The 12,510-nt window shown below is 47.3% G+C and overlaps 1 protein-coding gene across 1 annotated transcript in view; it reads left to right on the top strand.

Moving 5' to 3' along the window:
• LOC146811315 (uncharacterized) overlaps positions 1-12,510 on the top strand; it is a 1,339,659-nt gene that overhangs the window by 1,176,070 nt on the left and 151,079 nt on the right. The window lies entirely within an intron of this gene.

Here is a 12,510-nt window from a genome sequence, read left to right on the forward strand (position 1 = left end):
CCTTCTCCGGAGAGTCTGGTAATTAAGGCTTCCTGCTCCTTGAAGCTCCTCCCTGGAACTTTCCCTACAGTCCCAGCAGACATGGAATCTATAAAAGCTTTAGGAAAAAAGGTCTTTTCAGTAGGCACTTTGGCATTAAAACCTGTCAGCACCACAAGCCTTCTGTTATGCTATATGGATGGTCTTTATGATATGGCGATCCTAGTTGTCATGAACCTGCCCCAACCTCTGCAAGGGCATTTTTCAGATTTAGCCAGGGATGGTCAGGCAGTGTCCTAGCAGATTACAAGCTTGGACACAGCAGAGTCTGTGTCCAGTGGAATGGGCTCATTGGCTGCCCTTCGGTGCCATGCGATGCTTAGGACATCTATTTTCTCTTTGGATATTAGGACCACCTTGATGGACCTGCTCTTTGAGAGCTCCAGACTATTTGGGTAAAAGTAAAATTCCTCTTTAGAGCGTTTCAGGCCAGTAGAGTAACAGCACGCTCTTTGGGACTTCAACGTCTTTAAAAAGATTACCACCAGTTTCACACATTTTGGTGCTTCAAGTAAGAGTTCACCTTCCACCAACACCAGACCCTCCCAACCCAGCAGCAACCCCAGAACTCTCTGCCAGGCAGTATAGGGGTCATGGAATAGGCAGAGCCAGCACCATCCAATAGACATCCTACTTCTTCTCCTCCACTGTCCTGCCCGGAAGGAATCACTTGTTCATCCCGCTAGAGCAATGGGAGGCAGGGCATTCTCCTTTGTACAGGCCTAAAAGACCTTAACTTCAGACCAGTGGGTCTTATAAGTTGTAGTAAGGAGTTATGTCCAATCCTGCCAGCAAGTTGATCCCTCAATCCTTCATATCTGTTTGTCGCAGAGGGAGGAACATCTCCATATTTCGCAACAGAAGTTGGCAGTTCTGCCACAGAAAGACACAGTGGAATTAGTACCAGAGCAGGAAATTCGACAGGGGTGTTACTCTCTGTACTTTCCTGATTCCCAAGAAGGACTGCCGTCTTCGTTCAATTTTAGACCTCAGGATCTTGAATCTCTTCTTCTGCGAGGAGAAATTCAAGTTGCTGTTACAGGCCCAGATCCTTTTGACACTGGAAGCAGAAAACCAGACGGTGTCCCTCTTTTTGCAGAATGCATATTTACACCTACGGCTCACAGCCACACAAGAGGTACCTGCGGTTTGTGGTAGGGTCTACTCACTATCCTTTGTTTTGACATCGCCACCTCCAGTCTTCACGAAGGTGATGGCAGTGTTAGCCGCTCATTTCATACAGTCAGGAATTTCTATACCTAGATGACTGACTGAAGAATGCCAGGTCACCGCAGATGGAGATGCAGTATTTGCAATTGATACTGTCTCTGCTGTTCAATCTCACATTTTCTATCAACTTGCCCAAATCTCACCTGGAGTTTTCTCGGTGCCTCTTTTTCATAGGGGCAGTGCTAGATACATCACTCCAATCCTTCTGTCGTCCTCAGAGGATCTGGGACCTCCCGATTATGATTCTTATGTTTTGGAAAGAGGTTCAGTTTGCACTCCAGAGGGCCTTACCCCTACTAGGGCTGCTGGCTTCTTGCATCCTCCTCGTCATTTTAGCATGCAATCATATGAGGGCTCACCAGTGGTCCCTTCACAGTCAGTGCTTCCACTACTGGGGAAATATGTGGGACTCCATTGTGATCTCCTAGGACACTAGCGCAGCTCTGGCTTGGTGATGAGTGGAGGAGAGCCTTGCAACATCGATAACCGAGGCCTCCACCTTATGGTGGGGCACTCATCTGGAGGGACAGAAGATCAGAGTCCTCTGGTCTCCAGAAGAGGTAATATGCACATCAGTCTGCTTGAACTGAGGGCAATTCAGTTGGCGCTCAAGGTGATCCTCCCTTCCAGCTAGTTCATCCAAATCTTAGGAGTCAGTAATTCTATGATGTGGTATGCCAACAATCAGTGAGGAAGAAGGTCCCAGCTTCTCTGTTAGAAGTGCTGCGATTCTGGTCTTAGACGCACCACTATGGAGTTGGTCTGGTAGCAAATCATCTGGCATGTTCTCTGTACACCAAGGCTAACAGCCTCAGTCAACTTCATGTTGCCGCCCCAACGGGTTTCTTCACCTGGAGGTAGTCCAGTACATCTTTAACCAGTGGGGTATCCTTCAGGTGGACCTCTTTGCTGCTCACTGCAACACGCATTGCTCACAGTTCTGTACCCTCCAGTATCCATTGCATTGGAAAGCGCATTTTAATGGAAATGGAATTTTACTCTTTGCTATGTATTTCCTCCCATACCCTTGATTCCTCGATTTATGGAGAAGATTCTCTAAGAGCGGGTCCAAGTGGCTGGCAGGGAACAGCGTTGGAGAGATGGGGTGCCGGGGGTGAGAGGAGATAAAAAAACAATTTAAAAAAAACACTTAACTTTTTGCCGGTCGCCACCTCTCCTCCATCTTGTTCAGCTTCCTTCTTCCTGCAGTCCTGGCAGCAGGAAGCACCCAGCTCCCAGGCTCCCCTGAGCCAATTACAATGCTGCAATAAAGCGTTGTGATTGGTCTGAGTGCCGTGCTTTGGAACTCAGTCGGAGACAGGGAGGCTTTGCATGTTCCCCACCAGACTGTATAATGCAGCCTGGTGGGGAACATGCAAAGTGTGCATGACTATTTGGTAGGCCAAAGAGGGCCGGCCAAACAGTCATGTGCAATTAGGGAGTGTGCAAACCACTCCTCCCCCTAATCCATCAGCCCCGCCCATCCTAACCCAGCCGCGCAGATACAAAAAATAAAATGATAATAACAACAATATTATCATTTTATTTTAGCTGCTCTGTGAGCAGTGGAGGGACGCTCCTCCACCTTAGCAGAGGAGCAGCCCCTGGGTCCAATATATCCTCATTGGCCCACAGTGACCAAGAGGGTGGGATATGCAGACCTCCTGCATCTCTCCTTGTGTATCCTATTCTGTCTTACTATCAGGGTGGACCTTCTGTCCCAGTCGGAGAGGGGGGTTCTGTACTGCAACCTCCAGAGCCTCCACCCTCATGCCTGAAGATCGAGCAGGGACATTTGAGTTTGCTTCATTTGCCAGCAGAGGTTGTATATGTTATTCTGTCTGTCTGTTGTGATTCGACCAAGACAGCATTTTCCGGAAGGTGCAATAGGTTTGTCATTTGGTGTAGTGAGAACAATGTTGATACCTTGAAGGCACATTTGTTGAACATACAGATATTTGCGCTCTCACTAGTGCAGCACCGTTGTAATGTCAAGGGGATGCGTAGCAGCCTTGTCGACCCTCCTCTGCATACTTGACCGACAATACTTGTTTAACACCCCTATTGTCAAAGGTTTTTTGAAGGTCTTGACGAATATGCTTCCTCCTACTCCCTTTGTCATGCTGCAGTGGAACCATAATCTAGTTGTGGCACATTAGATAGGGTTTTCCTTAGAACAACTTCATAGTTGCCAGTTTAAGCTATTCAAAAATGCTTTTGTTGTTGCAATTACTTTGATGAGATGTGTCAGTGATTTTTAAGTGCTGAGCGCACACAAACAATTTACTGGTGTTTGTACCGACACGTTGGTCCCTCAGACCAATGCTGCTTTCCTTCCTGTGATGAACCCCTTAGATCTTTGTCAGTCCATTACCCTTTCTGTCCTTACCGACCTCCACATACCACCAAGGAGGAACAGAGGCATCACAGGCTAGATCTAAAACATGTGGTTAATTTTTACATGTTTACACATTAGTTTCCCAAATCCAGTAAGATTCCACATTTCTCTCGTAGGGGATTTCCATGTATAGTCATAAGCACTTGAATAGTCCCGCCCATGTGCGGGGACCCCAGCACACTTCGTCAGATATATCTTCTTAAGTGGATATTTTTCACCTTTCTTCAGGAAGGTCTGCAAAGACACTTAAAAAATAGAAAGACAATAATGCAGCCTAAATACATAGGCAACACTAGCCTCATCCTCATCAGTTATTAAAAAAAGGTAGCCAGTACACTCAATTTGTGTAGTTTTAGTAGTATTAAACACACAGAATTATCTCCTTCACAAAATCCTTTTTTCATGATAGAGTTGAAAGGAAAGGACACAGTAGCCCCCAAAGGCTGCCATTATATGTCTTTGAAAATAGAAGCCATGCCCTTAAGATCCCAGAGACCACCAGTATCCCATCATGCACAGCCAGTGGCAGTTACTTCAGTTCGTTTTTACGGCTCCTGCTGTCAGGACGCTGGAGCATTGAGCTCTACCAAATTGGTGTTTCTTTTCAATATTCACTTCTGAATTTAGCATTTAACTGCTTCACTCGATGTCTTTGGTCTTCCTCTTTGTGTTTCTATTTTTTTCTGACAGAAAATTTGCAGTTTTTTACTCAAGAATGCAATTTCTTTCTGCTAAGTGCCCAGACTGTGGTAGGAAGAAGGCCAAGACTGATCCTCACAGAGTGTGCATAATTTGTCTTCCTGCTTCTCATGTTCCTGATGCTTTTTCAATCTGCAAAACCTTCTCAAAACATACTCTGCGTGACAGAGAGAAAATCCGGCTTCAGAGAGCTGAAGAGAGAAGGAAACAACAGAGCAAGTCTTCAGGTGGGACTCCAGGGTGAGGAGAGGGTAATTCCTCTACTAGGGCTCTGTCTTCAGCTTCTGGGGGGCTACCCAGTAGAAGAAGGGATGAAAAACAGTGCAGGTCCTGGTCGACGTTGAGGCCGATGATGTTGAGAAGAAGTACTGCGCCGTCCAGGGATTTGGGTCCAAACAATGTTGTCGTTCCATGTCGAGAAAAAGATAATTGGCGTCGATTTCGAAGCCAACGGCGATTCCACCTCAGTCGGCATCCGGAAGCCCGCTGCCGACGGTGACACCTCAAAGGTTGCTGTCGAGAACCTTGTCTCACCGGCAAAGTCGCTCGAAGTCGAGATGGCCCCGGCGATTGACGTCGAGTCATCATCGTCGATCGACATCGAGCCATCACTGTCAATCACCAGCACACTTCCAGCATCGGTCGACGCCGAGAGGGCGGTGCGCAACGTCGAAGTGAGATCCGCCTTTGAGACGACGTTAAAGGTCGCCGTCGACGAGTAGATCAACGTCAAGAGGGAGTCGAAGTACCTCCTCAGGAACTTTGTCACCATCTTCAAAATTCCAGGAGGCGTGTAAGAAGAGGAGACGTATTTACATGTCAGATTCGAATTATTCAAGAACCTATTCTCATCTAGGCTCTCTTCTTCCCCAGCATCTCATCAGCAGTCTCCACATGTGGAACCACAATCTCCTCATCCTCCTCCTCCTCCAGCGCCTCCTCCTCTGCCTCCTCCTCCCCCACCTCCCCCTCCCCCGCCTCCTACCCCATCTTCACTACGAAGAACGTGATCTAGATCCCACACGAGGCATCATTCTCATAGTCTTTGATCCTCTACTCATTCACGTCATCGTCATCTAAGACGGAGGTCTCATTCCAGACATACTAGAGACACTTCCTCATCAAGCACTGGCAGAAATTCATCTACGCTGACGGATTCGCCTCCCCCACGGATCTTGCCAGTTGATGACATCTCAATGTTCCAAGAGGTTTTAGTGAGGGGTGCTTCAAAGTTGCAGTCTCCACTCCTACACCTACTACTTCCGTCATATTTGAGACTTTGCAACATAGACAGGTGTCACGTATTTTGCTTCCTCTGGTGCAAGGACTGTTAGAAGCAGTAATGGAGCTTTTCTTGACACCATCTACGATTAAGTCAGCTGCTTCCAGGCTACAGAAAAAATACTGGCCTCCGGAGCAGGATCCTGCCAATTAGGATAGACCCAATTCCGGACTCTGTAATTGTGGTGACTGCCAAGAAACAACATGCCACGGCTCCAACTTCGACAGTACCACCAGATAAAGAAAGTCACAAAATAGATATGGCGGGGAGGAAAGTTTGTAACACAGCAGCGACTGTCATGAAAGCTGCTAGCGCCACAGTCTTGTTAGGGAGATATGGCAGGGCACTGTGGGAATCTCTCCAACAGTTTGCTGACTACCTGCCTAGAGACAAGAGAGAGGATTTTAATGTAATACTTGCAGAGGGTTTGATGGATTCTAATCAAATTATAAGTGCAGCAGCAGACACTTCCCTCCTTGCTGCACATGAGTACGGTGGCATTTATTGTTACGCCTTATGTTACTTAAGCCTGAATCGCAACAACGCATTCTGAATCTGCCGTTTTCAGGTACAACTCTTTTTGGCACTCATGCTGACATGGAGATGTTCCAGGATGAAAGCCGAAATGGAGACACTAAGAGAGGCCTAAAGAACAGCGCAAATCTTTCCATCCTTTTCAACGACGATACTATACACAGAGGGGCAGATTTATGAGCCCCTTGCGCCACTATTGCGTCACTTTTCCAATGTTAAAAGTGACGCAAAAGTGGCGCAAGGGGCTCATAAATCTGCCCAAGAGTGTTCAAACCCCTCAATGGTATCAGGGCCGCCAGCCAGGTGCGCAATCACAATATCAACGTTCCTATAAGCTGTACCAGAGAAAACAAAAAAGAGGAAGTTCAGGCCAGCAGCCCTCTCAAGGAGCAGCTGGGGCAAAACCGGAATCCTGTTTACGAGAGAGGGAACAGTTTCTTACCTGTAACTCCTGCTCTCTCGTAGGGGGATTTCCATGATAAGTCATAAGGAACCCTCTCTCCTCCCGAGTGGAATAGACACAGGAATCCATAAAATACTGCATGCATTCTCTTCTCATCGCCGTCAAAAAGAACTGAAGTAACTGCCACGGCTGTGTATGATAGAATACTGGTGGTCTCTGGGATCTTAAAGGCACAGCTTATATGTTCAAAGACATACAATGGCAGTCTATGGGGCTACTCAGTGTTTCCTTTCAACTCTATCATGAAAAAAAGGGATTTTGTGAAGGAGATTATTCTGTGTGTTTAATACTACTAAAACTACACAAATGTAGTAAACTGGCTACCTTTTTTCAATTCCTGATGAGGATGCGGCCAGTGTAGCCTATGTATTGTGGCTCCATTATTGTCTTTCTACCGCTTAAGTGTTTTTGCAGGCCTTCCTGAAGAAAGGCGAAAAATATTCACTTAAGAAGATATATCTAAAGGAGTGCTCCGGGGTCCCCGCACATGGGCAGGACTATTCAAGTGCTTATGACTTATCAGGGAAATACCCCTACGAGAGAACAGGAGTTCCTTTCCTCACCTGTATGTTTGTCACAAGTATGTCTTTTTTAATGTCTATTCTTACTAGTGTTATGGTCATCAGACTATGATTTTGGCATCTACCTGAGTGCTTTATACAGGATCTAGCTACTTCCTACACCTAATACATGATAAACTTAAGTCCTTTTAGAGAGGATGTACTTGTGTGCTATGTTTTAGGAGTGCCACACGTTTTGTACAGCTAAAAATGGTGAGGTTACACTCATAAGAAAGGATGAGCTCACCCACATGTGTATGTATATATATTTATATATGTCCATGTTAGTTTTTCCACATAGGAATCAAGACAAAATTCCTTCTACAGATTGGGCGAGTAAGGCAGATATGTATGAAATAATTGTTGCTTGATTGTCTGTCCCCATGCCATTGAGAGGTAGACAGAAAATAGATCCCGGGGCACCATTTTTGCCCTGATGAAAGCCCTGGGCACAAATTGGCCACCATCTTAAGGGCTGAAACATGTTGACAAATTATTAGGCTATTAGAGCCATTATACCATACCTGAACAACCATCATTAAAGGGTTGGTTGTTCAAGTTATTTTTTTATTCTTAGAGGGTCCCAGTTGGAATTCATATCCAAAGTACTCCCTGAAGATGATTGAACCCATCCTTTTTTTTGGGGACCAAGATAAGACCTGATGATAAAGCATGCCACTAATAGAGTTGGGTGTGGGTGTAACTGGTAAAAATACTCGATTTTTTTCCAGTATATCGGTTGAAACTCACAAAACTCAATTATTTTTTATTATCTTTGGGTGTGGGATACTCATTAGTGTTTAATTCGTTTTTACATTTGTCACACCAATGATTTCTGGATTGATGATCAGCTCTTTGTAGCACCCACAGTCGTCTGGATGGGGAAAGCTGCTTGTTGGACCTGGCCCTTTTGGCAGGTTCACCCCTAAACTTTTTGCATTTATCCTGGCCTTTTTCCCTATGCAGTGTTAGTAGTTTTAGGCCTCTAGGCACTTTAGCACTGTATCCCAGTGTAAAGTGTGTGCGCTCTGTGTTACATTTAGTGAGACTGGCCTGCCCTCCCATAGGAATGCATGGGGGATATGTGTGTCCATGGTAGTTCCTGATGTGAGAGGAGTGCAGGGGCGAGTTTGGTATGTGCGAACTCGTGAGAATAAATGCTGCGCAATGGTGTGCACAGATTTAGTGTGACTGGTGGAGAAGTGCCACTTCTAAAAGTTGCCATTTCTGTGTGCTGTGTGATGTGAATTGCCTGTCTGGCTTGTGATTGACAGGAGCTGAGAGGGCTGGGAAATTCCAGGAGCCAGGGTGAGTCTGCCCGGTGGTGAATGGAGAGATCTGCATGTAGATGGGAGGGAGGAGTTGCACCTGGGACCTGAATGGGGCTGGGCCTTCCCTTCACAATGCTGGCTCCACCTCCTGTGGTGCGTCTGATGTCCCTGGCCTGTCCTGGGAATAGAGAGGGGAGCTGAGCAAAACAAAGTGCTCCTGAACCAGATGTATCTGGTTCTCTCCTTGCCCTACAGTTGCAGAACAAAGGAAAATGCTGTATAAAAGAAGGGGATGTGACTACATGAAAATGTTCTTGTTTTTGGACTTGAAAGTACCAGGGGCGTGCTGCTGCTGGGGCCCAGGGGAAAGCTTGCCTCCCTGGGCCCTACCCTGCCCCTGAATGCCTGGAGGACTTTCCTTTGCTGGGAGCTGTTTTGCTCCATCTTTGATGCCCAGGACTGCTGGGACCTGTTGCTCTTTATTTTTGCTTTTGCCAAGGCTTGCTATAGTCTTCCAGCGCCTGAGGAGCGCTTTATTCTGCTTTTTAAAACTTGCCCAACTGAGGGAGAGCATGGGCTGCGCAGCACTGAGCTGCCGTCCTTGTTTCCAGAGGGAATCACCAGCGTAAGGATTCCCCCGTCCTGCCTGTAGCCCACCCCACTCTCATGCTATTTTTGGTGGGTGCCCACCCCGCATTTCTGCAAAGGAATCACCGCCGCGGTCCACGGCAAATCCGGAAGCCAGGCAAGAGACTCCCGGACAGGGGCGGGGCCTCGCCGGTGGCAGGAAGTTGCCTCGCGTCCCAGCGGGGCTCCCTTGAGCAGCTGGGAGCCTCGGGAGCCCCGGGGGAAGAGCAAGACGTACAGCGCTGGCCAAAGCCCCGGTCCCAGAAGAGGGACCGGAAGAAGCCGAGACAGAGGGGAGGACGGGAGCCTACCCCGCCTCCCCGAGCACCGCAGCAGAGGTCCCGGGTCCCAGGAGGGGGCCCGGGTGAAGTAGGAAGGCAGCAGAGGCCGCCGATGGCAGCGTGGGGCTCCCAGGAGTGAGAGGGAAGCCCCGCGCCGTAAGAGGAGTGCTGCTGGCCCTGCCGCATTGAAAGGCCCGACCGGGGCCAACAGAAGAGGAGGAGTCCCCCTGCGCCAGAGCCTGGTGAGTGATGGCGGGGCGGGGGACATGTCCACAGTATTTTCTGGGCGGACCCGCCATGGCGCGACGCTCCAACGATGCGGCATAATTTTAGAGCCTCGTGTGGCTCCAATCCTTGGGGGCATTATTTGTTTAAAAAGCCTGTGCATGGCTCCATTGTTTGGCATAATTTCTCTACAGAGCCCCATGTGGCTCCCACGTGGGGCATAATGTGTTTCACAGGCCATTGAGATCCCCTGCCTCATTGTTAACTTTCACAGCTGCCCAGCAAGTAGTGGGCAGCTGCACCGTTTAGGCGCAATTCCTGAGAGGGACAGAAGTGGCACAGAGGTGCCAGGCCTTCCCCAGCTGCGCAGCAATTAGTGCCAGCTGCTAAGTTTAGGCCTGCGCAAAGTGCGCACCCTTGACTGTCGCTGCATTGGCAGCAGCCCTGACTTTTGGACAGAGGGCAGGAGAGCCCCCCCCCCCCCTTTGGGATGGCCAGTTGGCCAGGGGGATTGTTAGGTTTATAGGGCGCCTGTGATTCCTGTAGAATGATTTACGCACCTGTGTTGATACCTCTAAATGTGTTTTATGATTATGAGGTTGGTTCACATATTATGGTTTATGCTAGTGAGAGTTATTCCCTAATGTAGTTATACTTAGGAGGTTAGGGTCCAATGCGTTTAGACTGATGAGATGATTGCCTCATGTGTTTATGAGGGTGAGGTTGGCGCAGAAGGTAATTCGCGCCTGGTGTGATGCTGTGCATAATGTAGTTTATGTTACAGGCCCATGCTAAGTACAGTGATTACCAGTAGTCACTGGTGGTGTTCTATGTTTATGATAAGTTCTACATTTACTAAGTTCACTTTGTGATGGTACTGACAGTGGTCCAGTGGGCCCTTTCAGGTGTAAATAATCCCTTGTAAATATGACCTAGTGCCAGGTGGCACCCTGTATAATATGTGCTTACTATTCTAATGTGTTATGATAATACAAAGGCTATTTTTATATATAACCTTGGGTGGAGTTTCTTTTGTGGTGGGCCTGGGATGTTGTTGCTGTGTGCGTACGCAAATGCTTTACACATTGCCTCCGGGATAGGCCTGACTGCTTGTGCCAAACTACCAAGGGGGTGAGCAGGGGTTATCTTTGGCGTGTTACTTCCGTGCCCTGACTAGAGTGGTGGTTTCTGCCTGGCTTTGGCGCACGCCTTAGCCAGCCAGAAATCCCATTTCTAACACTGCTCAAAAGAGGACTTTATTGATGTGGATCATCTTATGTATTAAGATGCGATGCCGTAGCATATAAAGATCCACATAAAGGCATAAGCGTCCATTCCACCATGGCCAAATATTCTACCTTGGCATTAGCAAGGGCAGATCCTGTGAAATCTGCAGAGCGACTACATGTGCATATCTTCATACTTTCACTAAATATTATTGCCTAAATTTGAAAGTGCGATTATACTTCCGTGCCTGACCATCCGTTCAAAAAACACTCGTCCAGGTGCGGTACTCCTTGGTAATCTATTATAAAATTGCAGAAACCTTTCTAATAGGTATTATGCAAGTACGGGATGCTGACTCAGTATTGGCACAGAAAATTATACCATTGGGACATCACTGGAGCCATAAAGTGCCCCCCCCACCGCTACACCTTACTGTCAGTTTCTCTTCCATTTTTTCCATTTAAAGGAGGTGGATGGATCATAGTGACATCATTGTTATAGAGATGTAGTGCAACAGAATAAAACCTTACTTCCATGGTCCATGATCATCATTCAAGACGGGCAGAAGGGTGGGATTGATAAGGAATCTTCAGGTATATATCTCCGACTCGCTTACAAGTATCCATCCCTTTTTTTGCTAAGCTTGCCGCCTCTCTCGAAGTTGTCCCTTGGCTGCTACACGCTAATACACTATACCCCCAAATCCTTCAGCCACCCTTGCTTATTCCATGTTATATGAGCCTCAAACTAAATCAGCCTGCATAAATCGTAGACCCTTGTCTATTTTGCCTCTTTTGTTCTTATCGTTGAGGCCACAGATATTTACAGAGCAGATCCGAATTTTACCTCCAGTCATAATGTTAGGAATCAGACAACTGTACTCTTTTAATACTGCACGTTATGTTTATGCTCTCTAAAATATCAATTTTCTAGCTCCTTAGAAAGCTGAGGATGCTATGACAATTAATGCAAAAAATACAACAGTTAGCTTTTTCCTCCCCCACCCTACAACCCCCACCAAAACCCTTCTCACCCCCTCTGCCCCCACCAACTCTCACAAGCAGTTGGACCACCCAATTCCTGTGATGGAGGGTTACCCTTCCTGAATTCCCATCTGAACCTCAAACCTGACGAAAAGCAAAAAGAAAAGGCAGCCACCCTCACTACTCCTGCTCCCCAGAGTGAAATGAAAAAACACCACCCACCAATATGGGCACCAAGATCCTAAGATCTCATTGCATATTAGACATGCCAGTAACCGGCATACTTATGCGAGGGTTTGTAAAAACGTTTTGTCCTTAATCTCCAATGTGAAGAAATTAGGCTTATCCCTCCAGACAACTTTCAGCTTAGCTGGATTCATTAAATAAACCTGAGCTCCCTTACTCTGGAAGAGTGGAATGAGCTGGCGTAAATGCCAGCGACGTTCCACCGTAGAGTGGCAGACGTCAGGTCTAACAAAAAAGGTATGACCATTAAAGGAGAGCTGCGATCTGGTCGAGCCAGATCAAAAAATCACCTGACGAACCAGAAAATTTCCGACATATAACAGAATCGCTCGAGGTTTGCTCCCTCCTACTGAGGCAGACCTCTTCTGCTTAAATGGAAATCTGTGAGCACGTTAGATCTCCTGAGCCCAGACTCAGTTCCCCAGCTCAGGGAGAGCACCTTTAC

This window comes from Triturus cristatus, chromosome 7 (genome assembly GCF_964204655.1).
Source record: "Triturus cristatus chromosome 7, aTriCri1.1, whole genome shotgun sequence".
In the NCBI taxonomy this organism is placed as follows: domain Eukaryota; kingdom Metazoa; phylum Chordata; class Amphibia; order Caudata; family Salamandridae; genus Triturus; species Triturus cristatus.